This window comes from Periplaneta americana, chromosome 2 (assembly GCF_040183065.1).
Source record: "Periplaneta americana isolate PAMFEO1 chromosome 2, P.americana_PAMFEO1_priV1, whole genome shotgun sequence".
In the NCBI taxonomy this organism is placed as follows: domain Eukaryota; kingdom Metazoa; phylum Arthropoda; class Insecta; order Blattodea; family Blattidae; genus Periplaneta; species Periplaneta americana.
Window position 1 is genome coordinate 176305990 of NC_091118.1, and position 24651 is coordinate 176330640.

A 24651-nucleotide genomic window follows, 5' to 3' on the forward strand; every position below is an offset into this window, starting at 1 on the left:
CTTCATTTGTTTGTAAATCGGATTTCAGAAGATGCATAGTTATGATCAGTGATTTTTATTAATTCTTGTTCTTGAATGCCAATGCGAGTCATATTTGAAACTGCTGTGCATCGACTGGAATGGTTTGTAATTATATATATATATATATATATATATATTTTTTTTTTTTTTTTTTTTTTTTTTTTTTTTTTTTTGACGTCCAGACCAGCGCAGTTTCAAATGTTGGCAAACAAAGAAACAAATGCTAGGGACGCGATAAAATTAAACAAATGCTAGGGACGTGATAAAATTGTGCAATAAGCAGCCATGATTGGTTGAAATACGTCCTTTCGTACCGTTTTATTGGTCAAAAATAGTATGACGTAGTAAGAGTGTAATACTCGCTATAATTATAATTACTAAAAGTGTATATATGAAAACAGTGTAAATAGAACTAGCATCATTAACTCAAAGATAGTGATAGTGAACATTCAACACTGAATAACATAAAATAACATAATGAATATAAAAAAAAATCACGAAACAGTGAAGCAAAAGACAATGGAACACCAGTGAACACATAAGTGATAAACAAATTTCAATAAACCCTGTAGTATGACTATACGTTATGGGGCATGGTGATAATTAAACGAAATTAAAAAGGCCTATTCACGGTATATTTAGCCTCCACGTGCTATGTGCTCATTTGGTTTTTTCTCTCTTACGTGGTTCCAAGTCCATAATAATTTTCAAAGAAAACTGAAGTAAACTGCGATTGTTATGTACGTTAAAGCTACCATCTGTCCCTCATATATTGTTTGAATTACCGTATAAAATGTAATGTAATTCTTCTGTTTAAAATATTAACAAATATTGCGCGCGAGATGAAAGAAACATTTCCATAGCTGTTAGTGACAGATCCTCGAAATATTCTTTTAGAATAAAACAGCCGCTGCTCATTGAGACTATCTAAATTCGTTCAGATCGATTCTTCTACTTTGTTCTCTGTAATATTTTATCCGGCCTGCACGTGCGTGAGACACACGGCCCGGTACGTCACGTGGATCGTGTTAAGTGAAGAATAAGGAACAAAGCACAGTTTTTTACTCTAATACGGGTTCATAGAATAAAATACGGCCGTGGAAATAGCCGTGTTTAAGGGACAAATGAGAAAACAACCACGGTATTAGTCTATTACATTTTTACTGTCTTATACTACTTTTGACCAATAAAACAGTACGAAAGGACGTCTTTAAACCAATCATGGCTACTTATCGCACAGCTTTATCATTTCCCTAGCATTTATTTGTTTTTAGGCTATCACTTCTCTAGCATTTGTTTCTTTGTTTGGCAACATTTCAAACTGCAAATTCTTTATGGTAATATAAAACATGCTTTGCGATCGTCATTTATTTCCCGCATAGATAGTGGACTGAAAATGGCTGCTCCGTTCAAACATATTTATGAAGGGAGCATTAGTGAAATAGAATTTAATAAGTCAATTAATATTTTATTGTATTAGAGTACTTTATTTCTTATAATCTATAATTTCTACTGTTTCTATCACCTCCCTATCTTTTGTTTCTTTGTTTGACAACATTTCGAACTACAAATTCTTTGCGGTATTATAAAACATGCTTTGCGATCGTCCTTTGTTTACAGCATAGTCAACTGAAAATGGCGGCTCCGTTCAAAAGCGTTTTGGTGAAGTGAAATAGAATGTTAGTAAGTAAATTAATAGTTTATTGTATTAGAGTACTTTACTTCTTCTAATCTTTATATACTTTCGTCTAATCTTGTAATAGTCAATTAAATTTCACTCGAGGTTTGATTTTTTCTAGATAAATCAAAACCTATAGTGAGATTACTGTTGATAAATGCTGCATATGAATTATACGCCAAAATTATTGCTAAGAGACGCAGTACATTTTGTGAACCTTTCACAATTGAAAAGCAGAACAACGGCTTTACGTAGAATAGGGAGGTCATGTAAAAACAGATTTTTTATTGCAACAGTTACTACAAAAACATTAAGATTTAATATATTCTGGAACTAATATTTTGTCGCAAATTCCAAATTCTACTGTGGACATGAGTCAGTTTCATTGCAATAGTCACTTTTAAAGCAAACTTTTTGTGTTTAGATGGCGTTCTGAAGCCAAATCACGACAGTTACATGTAGAGTTACATTTGAAGAATGCATGGACACAGGAAGCTCATTTTCGTTATCAGGTAAACAAGAGACGTTTTGAAAATGAGATTTTGACATGTTCTTCGTTTTGGTTCACTCGCGTCTAAAAATGAGTTCGTAAAAATAGATCCTTCCTACTACTAACTGAAGTACAGCGAAGTGCTGTCCCCTATCGGCAAAGGCTAATTGGCTTAACCTGAACGCTATCTGGATATGGATCATGTAACGATAGAGATAAGTAATTTTGCCTATAATGATTAATTTCTCTGGAACGTAGTGATTGGGGATAACTGTGCTGATAAATTCATGTATTTAATCTGATTCAGAAAATAAATTTTAAGAAAACAATTTTAGGTCACATTTATTATTTATGGTGAATTTGTGTTTTTGATTTCAAGTAAGACGAAATTCTTAAATTCTATATAGGTCTATATCAGTCCCAGATAAATTCTCTGGTGTTTGGGTAAAGGGAGATAAGTCATAAAAATGAGTTTGAAGATAAATGAAAATTAAACTTCGAACCATTATTGCATATAATTTTCTATACAAATAAAGCACAACAACGGCTAGTATTCTTTGATTTTTGCACACTCATGTGTATAATTTAACTTGTGTGTTCATCTGGGGAACAAAATTCCACCTGGACAAAAAAAATGACTTATCCCCCTTTACCCGAACACCACAGAATTGACTTCTAGACAAGGGTGTGATGGCAATAGTTTAATGAAGGGCTAAGAAAAAAGAGAGTGGGGCTGTCAGAAGAAACATAGAGCAGCGGAAAGGGAAAATTGTGGTTACTTTACAAAAATAATAATTTTTTCGTTTGTTCACCGGTGGGTTCAGCCCAGCCCATACTCTCTCGACTATCAGTTGCAAGGCGATGTTTTCTCAATCAGGATAGAACAAACAGGACCACATTCCATTCTTTCATAAATTTGCCGATAATTTTAACAGTCATTAAACTGGACAAGTAGGAAACTGTAAGTTTACTTCTTTCACAAGTGGCAATGTCGTTCTTTATATGAAAATGTATTTCATTTTCCGCTCTTGTAAAGGTGATAGTCATAATTATTATTACAGAAAGTCTCCAACAAGCATTGCAAAAGCTACCAAATTTCTATATTTTTAATCGATCGCTTTAGCAGACTGTAGAGTAGGAGATGGTTAAATTAGAAAAGTGCGTTCAATTTATTGATTTTTTAAACAAAAAGCTCGGAATATATATTTAACAAAGGGCTCGCGAGAGCCGTTCAGAGTCCCCCCCCCCCAGTACATCCCTGTTGCTTGATAATGAATATGAAAAATTCCGTAAAATAGTTTAGGAACCTTACATACACAGACTTATGTCGAAAACAACGTTTTTAATGTCAGTAATGCTTGAAACGTGTAAGTATAGCTTGAAACATGTAGACTACTGCCGTGAAAATACCGAAATCGTTTTTTTCCCCCCCGGTAATGCCAAGTACTTTATGAAGAATGAGCCAATGAAACGTACGATTTTAAAACTAAAAACTACGTTTAACTAGGCCTCATAACAGTTCATGTTTTGAATAGGTCTACTTAATCCTGAAAGTGACCACAATTTCGCTGCACACACTCTTCAAGTTTAGAGTATAATTTGTTTCCCATTACATGACTCAACATGGTGACAGAAATGTCAGAAACTTCATTACGAAATGAAATCTCGGACACATTCCATGATCCTACAATTCCATTTACACCGGAAAAGATTTAATTTCAACGCTTTGTGAAAGACACAATAGTGGTTCGTATCACACCGAGAGCAAGGATAATTTATCTCTCAATGACATAGCCTGTGTTGTCTACATGGTTTACCGACGTTTTGCTACTCCCACGTCGCAGAAATCCCACTCTGGCTGTTTACTTAAAATTTTAAAGCAAATAATATGCTCTGTTTCTCTAGAGACTTCTTGAAAGAAATATTAAATTTAGGTATATTATTAGTACTCCTATTATTGGCTCTGAGTTGTAGGTCTATCGATCCTACGTCACGGGATTCCCACCAGAGGAAAGAAAAACCCAATACAGACTTAGAACGACACGAAGAGGGACTAACGACATCATTCGCCTTGTTTGCCTTTTCAAACAGCTTCGGACAGAGCTAGTGTCTATGAAATATAGTAATTCCGTCGCGTCTATGGCTACAGTGCTAGCGCACTGGTCTTACACCTAGGGGGCATGGGTTCGATTCGTGGTCTGGTCGTGATGGAATTTGTGATGGACAAAGTAGACGTTGCAGAGTGTTCCATCACTCCACCAACACTCTCTACCCTCTCCTCCTTTCATCTATCATCCCCAATAGTGACAATAGGCTGGGTGAAGTCTTGGGACAGTACGGGTTTCAGATGTTGATATAGGAAGAGCTTGAGGCTCCGGGTCACTGGAACTCAAGTGCTGAAGCAGGGTGTTCCACCTGTCAACGTCGGATTCACGAATGCCATCCAGACCACCTGCCGGACTAGGACAATCGTACACTATACAGGATGATTCAAAACCTCTGCGACAAGCTCTGAGGGGTGATAGATCTAACAATAAGGAATCCTTTTTGTTAAACAACCTGTCTTTCGACGCGTCGTTTCAAAGATACCGTTGAAAATGTCTTTACGCGGGCGTACGTCAATGTATGCGAATGTGTGCATCTCTGTTTGTTTGTTGAGATTTTTGTAAGAGACGCAAAGGGTTGTTGTTATTTGTTTACGTTTAATGTTCAATACCTTTCCCTTTCAGTTCAGTTTAATCATCAATTGAGAATGGATGTCTACGCGGTCTTCCACCAATGCGCCGGGGACGAAGAGACCCATCGTCTCGAAGGCGCTGATAAAGTCGAGCAAACGTTGTGTGGTGAGGGTGATTTCTGTTTTGAAACTGTTGTTGGTACGTGTGGAGAGCTCTTCTTCCGTTTCAGCGAGCCTCCCCATAACACATTACCATGTCGGCTAACTAGGGAAAAGTGTAGACATCCATTCTCAATTGATGATTACACTGAACTGAAAGGTAAAGGTATTGAACATTAAATGTAAACAAACAACAACCCTTCTCGTCTCTTACAAACATCTCAACACACAAACAGGGGTGCACACATTCGCATACATTGGCATACATCCGCACAAAAACATTTTCAACAGTAACTTTGAAACGACGCTTCAAAAGACGTAGGTTGTTTCACAAAAAGGGTTCCTTATTGTTAGATCTATAACCCCTCAGAATTTGTCGCAAAGTTTTTGAATCATCCTGTATAGGGGCGCACAATGGGCCAAAATGTGCCTAAGTTTACGGAACCGTCCCATAGTACAGCCCACGTAAAAGCCAAGCCAAGCCAAGCTAAACCAATAGGCCTATGGTAATTCTCAATCAAACAGTAACAGACTAAAATAAAAGCAACGAATTAAACTTTAATTTTATGGTGTATGATGCGTGTGCCTTGAGCGCACTGAGTGTGTGCATAGGTGTGTTAAATGCAATGAATGTGCGGGTGTATATATGTTTGTTGAATGCATTGAGTGTGCGCGTATGGGTGTGAATGCATTGAGTGTGCTTGCGCGTGGACGTGTTGCGTGCATAGAGTGTGTAGCCTACGTGTTTGTTGAGAGCAGTGAGTGTGTACGTATGGATGTTGAGTGCATTGAGTGTGTACGTATGGATGTTGAGTGCATTGAGTGTGTACGTATGGATGTTGAGTGCATTGACTGTGTACGTATGGATGTTGAGTGCATTGAGTGTGTACGTATGGATGTTGAGTGCATTGAGTGTGTACGTATGGATGTTGAGTGCATTGACTGTGTACGTATGGATGTTGAGTGCATTGAGTGTGTACGTATGGATGTTGAGTGCATTGAGTGTGTACGTATGGATGTTGAGTGCATTGAGTGTGTACGTATGGATGTTGAGTGCATAGAGTGTGTAGCCTACGTGCTTGTTGAGTGCATTAAGTGTGTACGTATGGATGTTGAGTGCATTGAGTGTGTTCGTATGGATGTTGAGTGCATTGAGTGTGTGCTGGGAGCATTGAGTGTGCGCGTGGATGTATTGAGTGCATTGAGTGTGTACGTATGGATGTTGCGTGCATAGAGTGTGTAGCCTACGTGCTTGTTGAGTGGATTGAGTGTGTACGTATGGATGTTGCGTGCATAGAGTGTGTAGCCTACGTGCTTGTTGAGTGCATTGAGTGTGTACGTATGGATGTTGAGTGCATTGAGTGTGTGCTGGGAGCATTGAGTGTGCGCGTGGATGTATTGAGTGCATTGAGTGGGTACCCATGTGGATTGCATTGCGCGTGTGTGTTGAGTGCATAGAGTGTGTACGTGTTTTTTGAGTGCATTGTGTGTGTGCTGGGAGCATTGAGTGTGCGCGTGGATGTATTGAGTGCATTGAGTGGGTGCCCATGTTGATTGCATTGCGCGTGTGTGTTGAGTGCATAGAGTGCGTACGTGTTTGTTGAGTGCATTGAGTGTGTGCTGGGAGCATTGAGTGTGCGCATGGATGTATTGAGTGCATTGAGTGGGTGCCCATGTTGATTGTATTGCGCGTGTGTGTTGAGTGCATAGAGTGTGTACGTGTTTGTTGAGTGCATTGAGTGAGTCCATATGGGTGTTGACTGCATTGAGTGTGTCTTGGTAGCATTGAGTGAGTGCGTATGGGTGTTGACTGCATTTAGTATGTGCTGGTAGCATTGAGTGTTCGCGTGGATGTGTTGAGTGCATTAAATGTGCGCGAGGTATGTTGAGTGCATTGAGTGTGCGCGTGTGTGTGTTGAGTGCATTAAATGTGCGCGAGATATTTTGAGTGCATTGAGTGTGCACGTGGATGTGTTGAGTGCATTAAATGTGCGCGAGGTATGTTGAGTGCAAATAGTGTGCGCGTGGATGTGTTGAGTGCATTAAATGTGCGCGAGGTATGTTGAGTGCAAATAGTGTGCGCGTGGATGTGTTGAGTGCATTAAATGTGCGCGAGGTATGTTGAGTGCAAATAGTGTGCGCGTGGATGTGTTGAGTGCATTAAATGTGCGCGAGGTATGTTGAGTGCAAATAGTGTGTGCGTGGATGTGTTGAGTGCATTAAATGTGCGCGAGGTATGTTGAGTGCAAATAGTGTGCGCGTGGATGTGTTGAGTGCATTAAATGTGCGCGAGGTATGTTGAGTGCATTGAGTGTGCGCGTGTGTGTGTTGAGTGCATTAAATGTGCGCGAGATATTTTGAGTGCATTGAGTGTGCACGTGGATGTGTTGAGTGCATTAAATGTGCGCGAGGTATGTTGAGTGCAAATAGTGTGCGCGTGGATGTGTTGAGTGCATTAAATGTGCGCGAGGTATGTTGAGTGCAAATAGTGTGCGCGTGGATGTGTTGAGTGCATTAAATGTGCGCGAGGTATGTTGAGTGCAAATAGTGTGTGCGTGGATGTGTTGAGTGCATTAAATGTGCGCGAGGTATGTTGAGTGCAAATAGTGTGCGCGTGGATGTGTTGAGTGCATTAAATGTGCGCGAGGTATGTTGAGTGCATTGAGTGTGCGCGTGTGTGTTCATTGCATTCAGTGTGTACGTGTTGAGTGCATTGAGTGTATGCGTGGTTGTATTGGGTGCATTGTGTGCTTGCCTGTATTGATTGTATTAAGTAGTATGTGTGTGTCGATTGCATTGAGTGTGTGCGTGGCCGTGTTGAGTGTATAAGTGCGTGCGTGTGTTGAGTATGGAAATGCTACGTGTTTGAGTGTGGTGTGTGTGTGATGTCGTGTGTAAATGTTAAGTACATTGATGAATACGTGAGTGACAAAGCGGGATGTTTAAAAAAAACATTTTGGTCATTGTGACAAATACTGTAGGCAACTACTTCGTTCGCAGCAAAGCTGGTATAGAGTTAAAATATATTCGTAAATATCGGTTTTGGGTCTGAGGTTTTAAAATGTGTCTCCCTGCCTCACAGCGCCATTCCGCTCTAACGACAGCCGGCGCGAATCCCGTAATCTCTAAACTCTTTATTTTATACAGATGTGGCTGGGTGCTTGGTCCTCTGCCTGCCTCAGGTATCACATTTATCCCAAAGTTTTTATTTCCGAGCCATTTCTTCTATGTTGTTTCTTTTTTAAACTGTTTCCAGTTAACGATTGTGCTCCATTGTAGTCGCTCTTAGCAACAGACTGGTCGAATGTTCGTTACATTTTATTTCTTTTGATATTTTAAATAAAATCTGAATGTTCTAATTTCATATATCGATTAAGAGCGTCCATATCCACCGCATGTTAAACCCTACTCCCATATGAGGTCTTTCTCTGTCGAAGATGAGGCATATGCATTGTTAAACTAACATTATGGATAAACATGTCACTGGGTGTTTAAAATAAGATACAACATCAAATCTACAACGGAAGGCATTAATGACTTCGGCAAAATTTGAAATCATAACCTCACTCCCACGAAGTGTCAGAGCCTCTTATGTACACCCCGGCCAATACAATATTATGCATAACATAATAGTGCATATAAAAATATATGGTGTATTAAAAAGTGGAAAACTTCTCCATACGTGGAATGAGTATCTTAGAAAATAAAGTAATCGGTGTTACGAATATGATGCATAGGCCTACCTTTCATTCTACGTTTTGGACGTGTCCTTAAAATGTCCTGCGTTGTAATCTTAAAATGTACAGCACTGTAATGCTAAAATATCTCTCACAATAATCTTAAAACTTTTCTCTCAAAATATCTCAATAAATAGCTCACGGTAATCCGAAAATATATTTCAGAGAAATATTAAAATGTGTTTGGCAGTACTCAAATAAAATCTCTCTCACAGTTGTTTTAAAATGTCCACCAGAGTAATCTTAAAAAGAGTCTCACAGTAATCTTAAAAAGTATTTTGTAGCAAGTTTCAAATTTCTCTAACAATCTTAAAACGTCTTTCACAATAATGTTAAATTATCTCATAGTAAGTAATGATGTCCCTCATAGTAAGCTTAAAACATCTCTCATAGTAATCTTAAAATTTCTCTCAAATTTTTCTTAAAATATCTTCACAGTAAGCCTAAAATATCTTTCGCAACTCATGAAATTTCTTTCACAGTAATCTTAAAATATCTCTCACATTAATCTTAAGAAACCTGACATAATTAGGAATACTAAATCCAGACGTTTCAGATGGGCAGGGCATGTAGCACGTATGGGTGACTCCAGAAATGCATATTACTTCTTAATTTAATGCATTAAATGCATTAATTTTTAACTTTAATTCAGGAATACGTCCCTGAGCACGAGTTCTGCTCTTTCAGGGCTGAGCTAAAGTTTTTTTTTGTGTTTATTATATTTTATGTTACAATTATTAGCAAAGTAAATAAATAAAAATAAATAAATATAGTGTGTTATTTGGAAGACCTGAGGAAAGACGATATTTGGAGATGCCGATACGTAAATGGGAGGATAATATTAAAATGGATTTGAGGGATGTGGGATATAATGGTAGGGACTGAATTAATCTTGCTCAGGATAGGAACTGATAGCGGGCTTATGTGAGGGCGGCAATGAACCTCCGGGTCCTCTAAAAACCATAAGTATGTAAGTAAGTATTAATCTTAAGACGTATTTCACAGTAATCTTAAAGCAGATTTTCGCATCAACTTTAAAATATCTATAACAGTAATCTTAAAATATATATCACAATAATGTTAATTAAATTATCTCACAATAATCTTAAAATATCCTTTGTAGTATTCTTAAAATGTCACCCCACAGTATCTTAAAGCGTCTCTTACAGTAATCTTAAAAGATCTCTCATGGTAATCTTAAAAGTTACCTGCAAGTAGTCTGAAAATTTCCCTCAAAGTAATCTTAAAGTGTCTTCACAGTAATCCTAAAATATTTTTCACAAAACTTACTTTCTTGTGTTAAATTTTAACGTACCTTGTTAACATGTTTCGACCTATTTTCGGTCATCTTCGAAACTGGTCGTTGTTGGTCTTGGCGCCTCTTGTTTCCTGTGTGGGTGCGTTCGTAGTGTAGAATCAAAGAGTGTATGTGTTTTGAAATTGAGTTGTGTGTTGAGAATATCGTTGGGGTGTGTTTTCGTGTGTCTGTATATTTCATATTGTTCTAGTGTGTTGAGTTTCTGGCTTTTTGGTTGGATGTGCAGTATTTCCATGTCTGTGTTGATGTCTCTGTAGGTGTGGTTGGCATTTGTGATGTGTTCTGCATATGTGGAGGTGTTTTGTAATTTTGCTATGGTTGTTCTTTCACATTAATAATAAAATGTACCATACTAATATTAAGAATTCTCTCACAGTAATTTTAAAATTTCTCTAACAGTAATCTCAAAAGTCTCACAGTAATATTGCATTTCTCTCAGTAATCTTAAAAAACTTCAAATGTCTTTTTCAGTAGCCTTACATAGTAATCTCAAAATTTCTCTCACCGTTTTTTTTTTTAGCTGTTGTTAACTCTGTAGCATCTATTAGTGCATTATGGTTGTACTAATTGATGGAGTTACTTGTCAACAATGTGACGCTGAAACTTGTGTTCAGGTTACTGCCCAGCGACAGTCCTGATATATTGTACAGTAAGTCTTAGTTTGAATGTCTCCATAATCGTAAAATTTTCTCGCAGTAATTTTAAAATTACTCTTACAGTACCCTAACCAACGGTAATATTAAAATGTCTCTCACAGTAGTTTTAAAAATTTCTCTCCCAGTACTGATAACACGTCATTCACAGTAATCTAGGGTGATAATCATAGACATTTCGCTAGCCCGCGCTACGAGCGTGCTAAACTAGCCCCGGCTATCGACTGGTTATTTGTACAGGATTCATAAATATCATATATCATATCATATTATATCATATTATATATCATATCATATATATCATATCATGTCATATCATATCATGTCATATCATATCATATATCATATATCATATCATATATTCATATCATATCATATATCATATATCATATCACATCATATCGCTAACACTGGTTTATGAATACGAAAAACTTTATTTCGCAGATCATCCACCGGACGCCCGCGCTAAGAATGTCTATGAACACGGCCCAAAATGTCTCTCGCAGTAATCTTAAAATAATTCCTGTCGCAGTAATCCTGAAAGCGTCTCTCAAAGAAATATTGACTTATTCTGACTGCAGTTTTAAGAATTTTTCAACAGTAGTTTCATAATTCTTTTTACGATGATTGCAAAAGAACGGAATTATTTTGTGGAATTTTCAACTATTTAGGATAATAATATTAAGATTATTTTATGAACAATAATGCAATGGTAAGTGACAAGGGAATATATTTAAATGGACTTAAATTTGTATTAATTTTGTTTTCCTCTTGGAGAATAGAACCCATGTTTGCTCGGTTGGCGTGCAGACGCTCCTTGTGCCGGTTCGGCAGCGCGATCTTGTTGCCGCTCAAGTGTGCCAGGTAATTTGTGCCGTCGGTGATCCTCTGTTCGTGAATTTATGACTTGAGCGGCTCACGGGGACTTGATCTCTTCAGTTCGAGCCGCCTGCTGCGAATCGAATCGCAGTGCATAAATCATTGCCAGGCATCCTCCTCCTCCTCCACACATATTTCAAAGAAGAATCACTGCTCATTTTGTTCGTTCTGAGTGAAGAAACTTCACACCTTTCCAAAAGTCTTCTACTCATTCCGTTAACTTGTGTGCTTGGAAAAGTGTAACAAGTGCCTATATAAACATCCGTTAGTTTTTCCATTGTGTTTCATCTTTCGTTTCTGCATTTAGGCCTATTTGTTTTTCATTTCATTAGATTCCTTGTCATTTCCTTCTTTCTTGTGTGATTCTCTTCTCATTTTATCCACTCTACGTTTTGATTACCTTCTTTCATTCTTTCACCCTTTCCCTTTTGTAGTTCTTCTGTATTCTTCCTGATTTCTCATCTTAGTTTTGCCTGTATCCATTTATTAATTTTCTCTTTTCCTTTCATTTAATTTTCCTTTTCTTCCGTTTTTATGTTTGCTTTCAATTTTTGCATGGCTTCTTCAGTCTCTTAATTTTCTTTTAGAACTGGAGTACGTGGCTATAACTTTTATTATTTGTCAGTGTGCCACAGTTTTCCAAGCACAAATCCTTGGCATTTCTTAAATTGACTTCATTTATAGTCGCATTAACTGCGATGTCATTGCGCGACTGAAGACATTTTTGTTAATACACTGAACAAGTTTTTAAATTGAACTAATTTGATTGTATATGTATATGTTTTTATAGTTTGGCTGATGAATTCTGTATGCTTTTAAAATGAATACTAGTCTATATAGCTCTACTGATGAATTGTATATGCTGTAAATTGAATGGTAGTCTGTATAGCTCAATTGATGAATTGTATATGCTGTAAAGTGTATAGTAGTCTGTATAGCTCGACTGATGAATTGTTTATGATTATAAATTGAATTAATCTACTTGATATTAATTGTACAAATTTGTATAGCTTAATGAAAGTATGCTTGTAAATTGAATTAATCTGCTTACTTTGTATTGTATTATATTTGTATAGTTTTTGCCGATGAATTGTATGTGCTTTAAGTTGAATAGTAATCTGTAGGCCTATAGCTCTATTCATAAATTGTTTGTGCTTGTAATTTGAAGTAGTTTGCATGATATGTATTATCAATTTCTGTATATCACAACTGATTGAATTGTTTATGCCTTAAATTTAATTAACATACTTGTTTTGTATTATGATCTTTTGCGTTTGTAAATTTAATAATCTGATTGGCTATGTATGATATATTTTTAGTAGAGCCATCGATGTAGCTCAGTCGGTAGACTCGCTGGGTTGCTGATCCGGAGCTGCGTTCGGGCTTGGGTTGGATCCCCTTTGGTCTCATTGAATGGTTTCTTCCGATCTTTTCCCCAGCCGTGGGACTGAAGCCGGATGGTCTATGGCGAGTCCTCGGCATCATTTCATTTCACACCTTTGATCTGATTACCTGGTTGGGTTTTCCGAGGTTTTCCCAACCAAAAGGCAAATGCTGGGTAATCTTTTGGCGAATCCTCGGACCTCACCTCATTTCACTACTTCATCTCGCCAAAATATTGTAAAAATTTGCAGAAAATTGTAAAAAAAAAATTTTAGAAAATTACTAAATTGTAAAACTGTAAAAATTGCAAAATATTGTAAAAATTTGTAAAAATTGTAATTGTAATACTGTAAAATTTTGACTTGTTCCACATCTTAAAGCTTCATCGCTCATGTAAGATCTATGGAATATAATAAATGAATGAATTTATGCTGCCATCTATTGGCATGTTTGCGAACTACTATGCCGTTTAGTGGGCATATCTGCAGTTTTATGTGACAGTCAATTCTCAAGTTATCCCCTCCATATCTTGTGAGAAGAAGGTCGTAGTTCTATGTGAAATAAAATGAGAACAAGACGAATAAAAGAATAACAAAGGAAAGACAAGGAGAGGCAGAGGAAAATGTGAAGAACAAAGAGAATACAAGAGAACAATGCGAATAATATAAGATGATCAATTGAGGTTGCACTTTTGTGTGAATTAATTCCCACGTATCATAAGATTAAATTACCTTAGGGATAACAGCGTAATCTTTTTTGTTCTTATTGAAAAATAGGTTTGCGACCTCTATGTTGGATTAAGATTTAATTTGGGTGTAGAATTTTTACCCCCTCCATATTGAACACGAAGACGTAGTTTTACTTCAAAATACATGGGCCACCGGCGTGGCTAAAGCAGTAGTGCTTTTGTCTGCTGATCCGGAGTTGCGCTCGGGCATGGGTTCGATTTTCTCTTGGGCTGATTACCTGGTTGGGTTTTTTCCGAGGTTTTCCCCAACAGTAAGGCGAATGTCAGGTAATCTATAACGAATCCTCGGCCCTATCTCGCTATGACCACTTCCATCGTTCGGGTTTTATATAGTAGTACTGGCAGTAGTTTATTTAACTACGTTTTCAACTGTAGAGATTATTCAACGTGAGCGAGAAATGACAGCGAATTTTGCCTGGAGACCTCTACAAATGACGCTTCTTTTACGTGTAAAAATTTAAAATAAGGGATCTAAAGCTGTACTTTCTATTCGGAAGAAAGCATGATAAAGATTTATCGCCCTTTAAAATCCATCACACTAGTTTGGTTTGAACGCGCGAAAACCAGAGGAAAAGCCCAGCGCAGTAATCACTACACCACCGAGGCTGACTTGGACACAGTGCTCCGACGTTTAGTAGAATTCGTTAGAGCCTAAAGAAAGCAGCAAAACAGTACAACGTGGTCTGTTGTGACGAGAATTCAAACCCCCGCATAACGGTAGGCATCATGTCACAAACACGTACATGTGTGAGTGTTTGTGACGAAGTAAATATTATTCAACACATTGAAAACGGCACAAATATTAAGGATATAGCTGAGAGTTTAAGATAATATTCATTCATTCATTCATTCATTCATTCATTCATTCATTCATTCATCTGTCTATATATTTATATATTTATTCATCTAACTGTTTATGTATTTATTTATTTATCGATTTATTTACTTTTTTCTATACCTATTTATTTATATGTCTGTTTCTTTATCTGTCTGTTTATTTACTCATTACTGAATTGTGTATAGATTGACAACTTCAAGTGAAACCCAGTAAAACACGCCAACTTCTGGAATCTCTCTCTTTCTTTCTTCTCTCTCCCTCGCTCCTCGTCATTCAGTCACCAATCACCACGTAAATATCTGAGAGGGTGTGTGTGTGAGCATCGCGACCAATAGAAGAACCACTCTCCAGTATTACCACAATAACGGATTCTTCATTTTTGCCTCGACTGTCGGCTAGGAAGGTTCCATTATGCTAGCATTGCAGGCAACTATTCAACCTTTTAATGCTTTTGTTAACAGGTTTGACAAACTGTGAGTGGACCTGCAAGTACATAGTGCATAGTGCTCTCTCCCTTCCCCCCGTGCTTTCTCACTTGCTCCTCCCCAAGACAGCCAGCGCTCACGTAGTAACTCGGTCAGGGTTTCAGTTCGATTTGTCAATTTATAGATAGATATATTGTAGGAAGTAAACTTAATTTGTGTTAACGTTGTGTCAGATTCACTCTTCATAATGAATTGTTGTTGTTTAGTCAACTTTCCAAAGACAAGTCTGACCCTCACAAGTGATACCAAAAAGCACCCTTATGAGGCAACTAGGCCAGGAGATAATGGAGTAAGATGGCCAGTTCCTTTCCCCCTCCATTGCATATATCGCACAACTCTTAAATAGCTTTCATGCTCTACCTAAACATAATTCTTGCGGATTACAGGGGACTTGCTCCGATTGTCTTATCTAAGTAGGTAAACATTGGCTTTCTCCTATATCAACGGAGTAGTGTATTATGGATATGAACTAAGTGATGTCAACACTAGACTTACGGGTACAGGCAGTGCTATTAAAGGAGTTATAAAACAAATAATAACTTGTCTAATTTTATTATATTGTTACTAGAGCTCCTAGTGCAATGAAATTATAAACGTTTCAGGCTTTAGTTTTACACTCATTTTTGACACATTGTAACTCCCGTGATCTGGGTCGAGCCGATATCCCCGTACGTACGAAGTTACAAATCCGCATGTTGTCCACGTGTCCCTCGCAGAATTCGTTTCAAAGTGTTCTTTTGATGAGATTAAATTCCATTACCGCTGCCAGCGGATTCAAAACAGGCCGGCCCGGCAGTTATGCGTTACTGTTTCTGTTTTCATTGATCGCTGCGAGATTACTGCAGATGGTCCAGTTGTTTCTATGCATGCTGCGTGGAATGCGTGCTCGATTTAACGTGTGGCCCAGCTGTAGCTTAAAGGAGCGATGTATTCATGGAACTGATTTAATATCAATCTGAATAAGATATCCATCACGGCATGCAGTAATATTCGTAATTTGATGACTAGTAAATGTAAAGAACACGACATTAAAATTATTATTATTTTTTTTTGTATCCAAGTTTTGAGCTTTCAAACAGATTTATCGGTCTACATTTTATACTGTCTATTTATTTGCAAAGTCATTATCGCAATGTTTAATGTGATAGCTTTCAATCTTGTAATCTTTACTCTCTCAATATATGAAACATTAGACAGACAGTAGCCTATGTAATGTTGCAAAAGTAACTTGTGCGAAAAGTGTAATTTTTTGCATGAATGGAAATATATTCAACATAATTTTATTTATTACCATAACAAAATGACACGTTTTATATAAGAATGTATTCTATTCCTATAACTTATTCAGTATATGAAGAAGTACACGGCATATCCAGTGAGGGAAGTAATCGAAGAATTGACATCATTGCATTTAAACCTCCCTCTCTTGAAGGTTACATCATAGACCCTACTGTGAGATTCGAATCGCACGAACACCAGCCAGAAGAAGTACACGAGGAAAAAAGGAATACCGGTATATATGAACCTTCCATCAGTTTTTATAAGGACAAATACCATCTGGAATCCATCGTCATTACGGGACTAATGATAGGAGCCCGTGGGACCATACCCCGGTTCCTAGTCGACTTCTGTAAATCTTTTGGCCTGCATAAAAGTATTTTAAGAGATCTAACAATTGCAGCACTCAAAGGCTCAATAGCTATTTTCAGGCATCATACATATGGACCATGACTAATTCTCATCTCCTTGACGTTACTTAGTTTAACATCATGTGTTTCAATATAATTCAAATTGTTTATTTTTCACTCTAACAACAATTTATCGCTAAGCCTCAAGGCTTTTACTCAATTGTATCATGGTACTCTTTGTCGATGGCAACCTGTAGTGGTTACAGGAAGAAATTTAATTAAATTAAAAAAAGTAATCTGCAATGCAACAATAGGTTGTAGCAGTCGTGGATCTATTTTATAACAATGATAGTGGGAGCGTTTTATTTCTGTGGTGATAAGTGATATAATAGAACTGGTCATCAAATATTAAAAAAAACTCGGTAGTACGGTGTTCAGAAAACGTCTTCTTTCCATACGCAAAATTATTTAGAAATGCCTACGTGAAATATTGTAGGCTTACAAAGTAAAATCGACTATGACTGTCGTATTTTTTTTAAGTTTCTTCCGGAAACACTGAAATGCTGATGTTTAAAATTGTGTAAACTTAATTTGTTTCGTGTCCGTAAAAACAAACTCAGTATTTGTTGTAGGCTTATAATATGTAGCTAAATTTTCCTTGAGTTTTTTAATACCATCAAATGAATTAATTTCTTTTTGTCAAGTGAAGTCGATTAGCAATCAAATTTCTTTATAAATCTGTTGAGTAAAACAGCGCAGAATCATTTTCCATTTGTACTGAACTATTACCTCAGCACCTTGGTGGTAACAGTTTGAATACTAGACATGATTTTTACGTAATATTTCGTGTCATTGTTACACCATATACAGGGTGATTCAAGAGGAAAGGTAAAAAATTTAGGATACGATATCTTAGGCCATTTTCAATGAATAAGTTCATATGAACATACGTCCGTTTTCGAACGATGGCGAAGCTAGATATATATATATATATATATATATATATATATATATATATATATATATATATATATATATATTATTGGTAAAACGTCTCGCCCCGATGTGGATCAGACGTTACTATATGCTACTGACGTGAGACGAGGCGTGAGACAAGGTCAAGGTCGCAATGAATGACGTAACATTGGATTCTGCATTGTGACCGATGTAGATAAGAGGCAGAAACCGGGTGGTGGGGCATTACAAATGTCCAATCGCCTGCCCTTGTCTGATGTATCGACATAGAACCCGCAGATAACACAAATAGCCTACACTATTATCAATTAACAGCAGTTCAGTCAGCTACCTACATACAGTAGTTATACAGGTACAGTTACCGGAAGTGTTAAGTTGTGTTTTTCAAGATGCCTTATAAATTTTCGACTACAAAATACGCCGATATTGTGAATGTTTATGGTTTGTGCGATGGAAGTTCCTTGTGTGCCGTCGCTGAATATGAACGACGCTTTCCGAACAGAAGGGTACCATATCGAAGAGTACTTACTGTCTATGGGGTTGGATGAAAGACTTGGTATAGCAAAGGAAGGGGAAAACGAGAGAGGCGCTAATCGACCGTATTTTGGATGCGGCATAAAGAACAGTTACCTGCAACTCTCCCAGTGATGAACGCGATTCACGCCCGAGCGCAACAGTGCATTGAAGCAGAAGGAGGTACCTTTGAAAATGTGCGAAAACATCGACCCCGACGTCTAGAATATTAGGTATGTATGCATACATGAATATAAACTTTAAATTTGTCCGTTATCTGTGTCTAAATGCGAGTTAGTACAATGGAATCTTAGAAGTTTTTGTGAAATCAAAGAGCCATATCTCCGTAACCGTTCGAAAACGGACCTATATTCATATGAACTTTTAGACTCAGAATAACTTCAGAATTCACATCCTAAATTTTTTACCTTTCCTCGTGAATCGCCCTGTATTTACTTGTATTTTTGTCATTCTTTGGGTGGTACCCACTGGTCTTGAATAAAATTATTGTTAGTTGTTATTTCACACGAATTTGTATTTTTCGATTGGGGTCAAGTACCGGTACGGTAATGGGAGGCCGCAAAGAAAAGTCTCGTTCAAAAGTGGGTAGTGCCTTCAAAAAGTTTGAGACTCTCTGCTTAAAGACAAGTATACGTACAGTTTATCCCTACAACAATTCATCAGAAACGAAAATAGGCCTAACTACCCAATAATAGAGAAGAGAAAATAAGAATCAATAATAACATACATCCAATAAACATTTGTGGAACACTCTGTATGCAATTTGGGGAAAGTAGCCATCTCATTTCGTACGGGAATTGCTGTTGCACACATATCCTTCCCCACTGAGATTTCATAATGTAACCAGAAGTCAACTGACCAGGTTTAATACAGCAGTTCACGTGGGAATACGACCGTGGTACACAAAATTACATTAGAGCTGTCAGCGTGAGAGCAGCCGCTTCTTCAGACATAGTGAAGGCAACGGCAACAAGATGCCATCTAGTATCTCCCACTGTGAGCGCCCATCTCCCTCTCTCTCGTTTCCACTGGTAACGTTTCCAATTTCATGCAAATTAGTGGCCTACACACGCGACTGTCGTCTCATTTCTGTTTCCATTTTTGTGACGCATCTTACGCGCGTTGCCTTTCCCGTCCCCATGGAGACGCCGTGACACCAATTAACATTTCCTTGAAACAGCGACGCAGCGCTTCCCGTGCCGTGTAGGTAGGACGACAAAGAGACTATTAATATGCTGAGTGAATTGTATGCGGAAATAGGAGGAAGGCATTGTCGTGTCATCAGAGGTTCCGTCTCATTACGGGGAAGAGAACTGCTTCCATTTACTGTGATATTTACTGCAGATGTATTTTTAAATGACTCGTAGATGCTAAATGCTATTTCCTGTAGTTATAAATGTTATATCAGATTTATGATTTAATTATCTTTGACTTTGTTCGCTGTGATCCAAGCTGAAGCAATCTGAACATCAAAATAAGCTCTCTCAGGTAGATTCTGGACATGTGGGCACACTTGGAAATTTTGTGTTTTGTAATAATCTTTTGCCAATTATGCTATACCAATGAATGTCTCATATTAGTTTATTAATCTCGAAAGAGTGACGTTGGTATAGAACAAATCCTTGAAAGCTTATGACTACGACTACCGTAAAAATGTACCGAAAAATGTGGTGGTGACTACGAATGTGAATGCATAGGCCATATCGAAAACTGTGGTGATGATTCATTCAGTCAGTCATAGTTATCTGTCCAAGGACGTGTTTTTCACTGCAAATTCAGCATTTTCTAACGTTCCTTCTTTCTCGCCTTCCTCTTGAACTCCGCATTTGACGTACAGATCTTAATTTTTATCATTCTGATATCTTATTCTACCTCGAATATTTCTTCCGTTCGCCATTTCTTCCAGTGAATCTTATAGTAAGCAGTTTCTTCTTAACCAATTAGTGACCCAAATCAATTGTTTCCCTTCCTAATCAGTTTAATCACATTTACTTCACCCACTCTTTCTAGCACAGCTTTATTTCTCATTTTGTCTGTCCACTTCACAAGCACCATTCTTCTCCATATCCACATTTTAAATGCTTCCAGTTGTTTCTCTTCATCTGATCGTAATATGACGATTGTGAAGGCATCGAAAACTGTGGTTGTGGTGACGATTGTGAAGGTACCGAAATTCTCTAGTGGCGATAACGATTATGAAAGTTCCGGAAACTGTGGTCGTGACGATTATTGTGAGTACCGAAACTCTTAAGTTGATTGTGATTATACCGAAAACTGGCCATGACGACGACTGTGATTCTACTGAGAACTGGTCTTGACTGATTTCACAGAAAACTGGTCATGACGACTGTGATTATACTAAAAACTGGTCATGAAGACGACTGTGATTCTACCGAAAAGTGGTCATGCAGACGACTGTGATTCTACGGAAAACTGTCATGACGACTGTGATTCTACGGAAAACTAGTCATGACGACAGTGATTCTACGGCAAAATGGGCATGGAGACGACTGTGATTCTACTGAAAACTGGTCATGAAGACGACTGTGATTCTACCGAAAACTGGTCATGAAGACGACTGTGATTCTACGGAAAACTGGTCATGAAGACGACTGTGATTCTACGGAAAACTGGTCATGAAGACGACTGTGATTCTACGGAAAACTGGTCATGAAGACGACTGTGATTCTACGGAAAACTGGTCATGAAGTTGACTGTGATTCTGCGGAAAACTGGTCATGACGACTGTGATTCTAGCGAAAATTTCGATGACTATGATTTTACCGAAAACTGTAGTGATTACTAGTTGTGCTGAAAACTGGTGATGACAATACGATTATACTAAAAAATGCTAGGGTTATAACGGTTCTTATTGTGCCGAAAACTGTAATGGTGAGAATGATCAATTGCACCAAAAACTGTTACATTTATTATGACAGCGACTCTATTTGTGCCGAAAACTGTGGTGACGATGACTCTGATTGTACCGGATACTATCTTGCTAATAATAGTGCTTGCACCTAAGATTAATATGGTGAGGACGAGTATGATTGTATCGAAAAGCGTTATAGTGATGACTGTGGTTGCACCTAAATCTAGTGTGACAAGACCGATTGTACCGAAAACTTAATGGTAATGACTGTATTGTACAGAAAACTGCTATTTTGATGACTGTGATCGTGCCGAAATGTGTGGTAATGACGACGATGACTGTAGTTGTGCCAGAAACTGTTGTGGTGACTGTGATTGTTACGAAAATTTCAGTGTTGACAATGAACGTGATTATAATGAAAACTGTGATTATGCCTAAAATTGTGATGATAGTGATTATACCAAAAAAATTTAATCTGACGATTGTGATCGTATCGCAAATTCTGATACTGACAACTGTGTTGTACTGAAAACTGTGGTGATTGCAATATTATACTGAACATTTTAATGACGTGTGTGAGAACTGTTAAGACTAATAGTACCGTAAACTCTGATGCAGACAGCGATCCTGATTATACCGCAAACTGTTTGGACGACTTCGGTTATATCGAAAACTGTGTGGATGAAAGACCGCGGTTCTGCCGGCAGCGACAACTACGATATTTGACGCTGCATGGTATACATCGCTGTTAGGTTATACTGAGTCTTATTATCTTGTAAACCTTCCGCCACGATTATTTTACTGTGCGTTCATGTAACCATGTACAGGGACATCATTTTATTTTTACTTCAATTATTATTGTACCTAAGTTTTTGAATGTACTTCACCCCCACCCCCTCTACTAGTAAACTTCCAACCGTTGTTGTCCACACAGAACCAAGGCCGCGTACATGCAGTCAATCAGCACTGAATTAGTGAGTATAGTACGTTCCAGAAATATGTTCGCGTTTTCTAGTGACGAAAGAGCTCTCAATATTGAATCATATTTTCGCACGGGTACTGTCGTCCGTTTGCATACGTCTTAGCTCGGTTTTCCCCACCCGCTTCTGCTCGCCTCTCTGTAAAGGCTAGTTGATGGGCTGTCTTAGCTCTTTTCTGAAAACATTAATTTCTGTTAAGAATTGGAAGTCTACGTAATATTATACATCTGTTTAAAATAACTTAAATAAAAGGGCCTCGTTGAGGAATTAACTGTCACGTGATTTACCCCCTTTTTACGACCCTGCGACAAAATCACTTGGGCGGATAGTAGATAGTATGTCTGAGCAATTTTGTCTTTTCGGATCGAGCAGAAGTGAATATTGAATTTACAGTATGTAAGGTACGTACTCTTTTATAGAGCAGGTACAGAATTATTTCAACATGAGTTACTAGTACGAAGGACGAAACTGGTAATTGGAATTAGGTACAATAGTCTACAGTGCGATAATATGCACAAATGAACTGAAGTCTGTATCGAAATGAACGGCCACCATTTTCAGAAATGCGTTTAAATATCCATATTATGATCATTTTTCAGTTTAGCTTCATTCTCTATATTGTACGCTGATGTGCTGTAAACAGTATAATATACACTGCATAATGAATACGTCCAAATGGATAGCTCAATTCGTGAGTAAAAACTTTTCTTCCCTCCTATATCTAGTAAATTGTTTTGTTTGTATTTTACGCCAGTATCATCGAACTCCAGTCGTGGGAGGGCGTAGCAAACGGTTCTCAATCGTTAATCCAAAGGTATAGCCAGGTTAAAATTAGAAGTGTTAGTAAAAATAAAATGATGTCCCTGTAGAATCTTCCCAATAGAAACCAAATAATTGGAGGAAATAAGCCCAAAATTCACTTCATTCTCGTATATCATGAAACTTATAGGACCTGTCCGAGATCGAGATCCTGTCCCATGTACATTGAGAGTACATCAGCTAACACACTGGAATAATGTTCAAGAAAATTACTACTGTATCTCAGGGTGCATGGTTATCACTACCAAATTTCTCCGTAATGACGTCACAATGTGATGCTGATCTTTCTCGAACCCGTTGTAAAACGGCGCAGGGGAGAAGATAAAGTGGTATAATAACCAAGACTTTATAGTCACTTACTGGTAGGGAAGAATTGGGGCTGGAGGGTGAATATGATAGCGCATAACTATAACCACCGACGGCGTGTAACGAAGAGACTGGAGCACGCAGTGGCGCGAATAATTAATTTCATTGGAAGAGAGAACACTTCCAATCCCAGCACAGTCATTGTGGCTGCACAAATGCTGTTGTTGGAAAGGTATTTTCTGTACAACAGTTGAAATGTATTTTATTTAATCTCTTCAAAATAATTACGATGGAAGATTGGAAAAAATTATACTAAAACAGAGAAATATATGAAGTCAGAAAGAGAAAATTAGGTTCATTTCTTTAGTTCCTCTTTCCTTTTCTTCATCTTCGTTTCTGCCTCCTCATCGTCTTCTTGTACATTGTAAACATTTATGATCTTTAATTTTCCTCTTTCACAGCATATTCTATTTTCTCCATATCACTCTCCTCCTCAATTTCTTCTTTTTGTCCCTCTTCTTTTAGTATTCATTAACTTTTTCTCTATTCCTCATTTAATTTGTATGCACTTCTTTCTCTTTTGTGCTGGTCCTTCTTCTTTGTACCTCTTCTTTTATCCCGCTTCCTGTTTGTACCCTTTTACACTTTTTAGACCACTTCTTCTCTTTTTGGATCTCTACTTCCATTTTTGTACCTCTCCTTCCTTTTAATGTTTCTTCTTCCTTCTTTACATCTCTTCTTCCTTTTCAACACCTCTCCTTTTTGCACCTCTTGTTCCTATTTTTTGCACCTCTTGCTCCTTTTTGTACCCCTTTTTCTTTCTGTGCACCTCCTCTTTTTTGTGCCTCTTTTTTCTTGGCATCTTTTTTTCTTTCTTTGCACCTTTTTTTCTTCTCTGAACCTCTTTTTCTTTCTTTGCACCTCTTCTTACTTCATCGCATCGAGCGTATTCCGAATCTCAGCGCTGAGCAATCTGATGGCATCACGGTATTCCGAATTTCACCGATGGAGTCACTAATGCTCGACCGGTGTCTCACCGGTGCCATCAGCTTGCAGAGGTGGTGGCAGTCTCCATCAGCCGCCATCAGCGAATCTGATTGGTTCTTGTATGGGAATTAGCAGACGAATGACATCGTGCACTGTTGTGTCATGGCGGTGTGTTCTTATGTATTGTTTGTAATGAGCACAACGTAAGAACAATATGTTATGGCTTATGAGCGAACATGTCAACGGACCAGTTATTACTACCGGTTCAAGAAATAAATTGTTTATGCTCTCTTTTCTTTGAACGAGATGGCAGTACGGAAATTTCGCAAATTTTGCTAGCGTAGCACAGACAACAACTTCTACAGTCGCCATGACAGCCATCGATCTTTCCAGCAGTTTTGTTCCTATTTCGCTGCAGCGCGACATCATTGTTGTCCACCGGTCTGGTGAGATTCGGAATACGCTGATCTATTCCTTCTTTGCA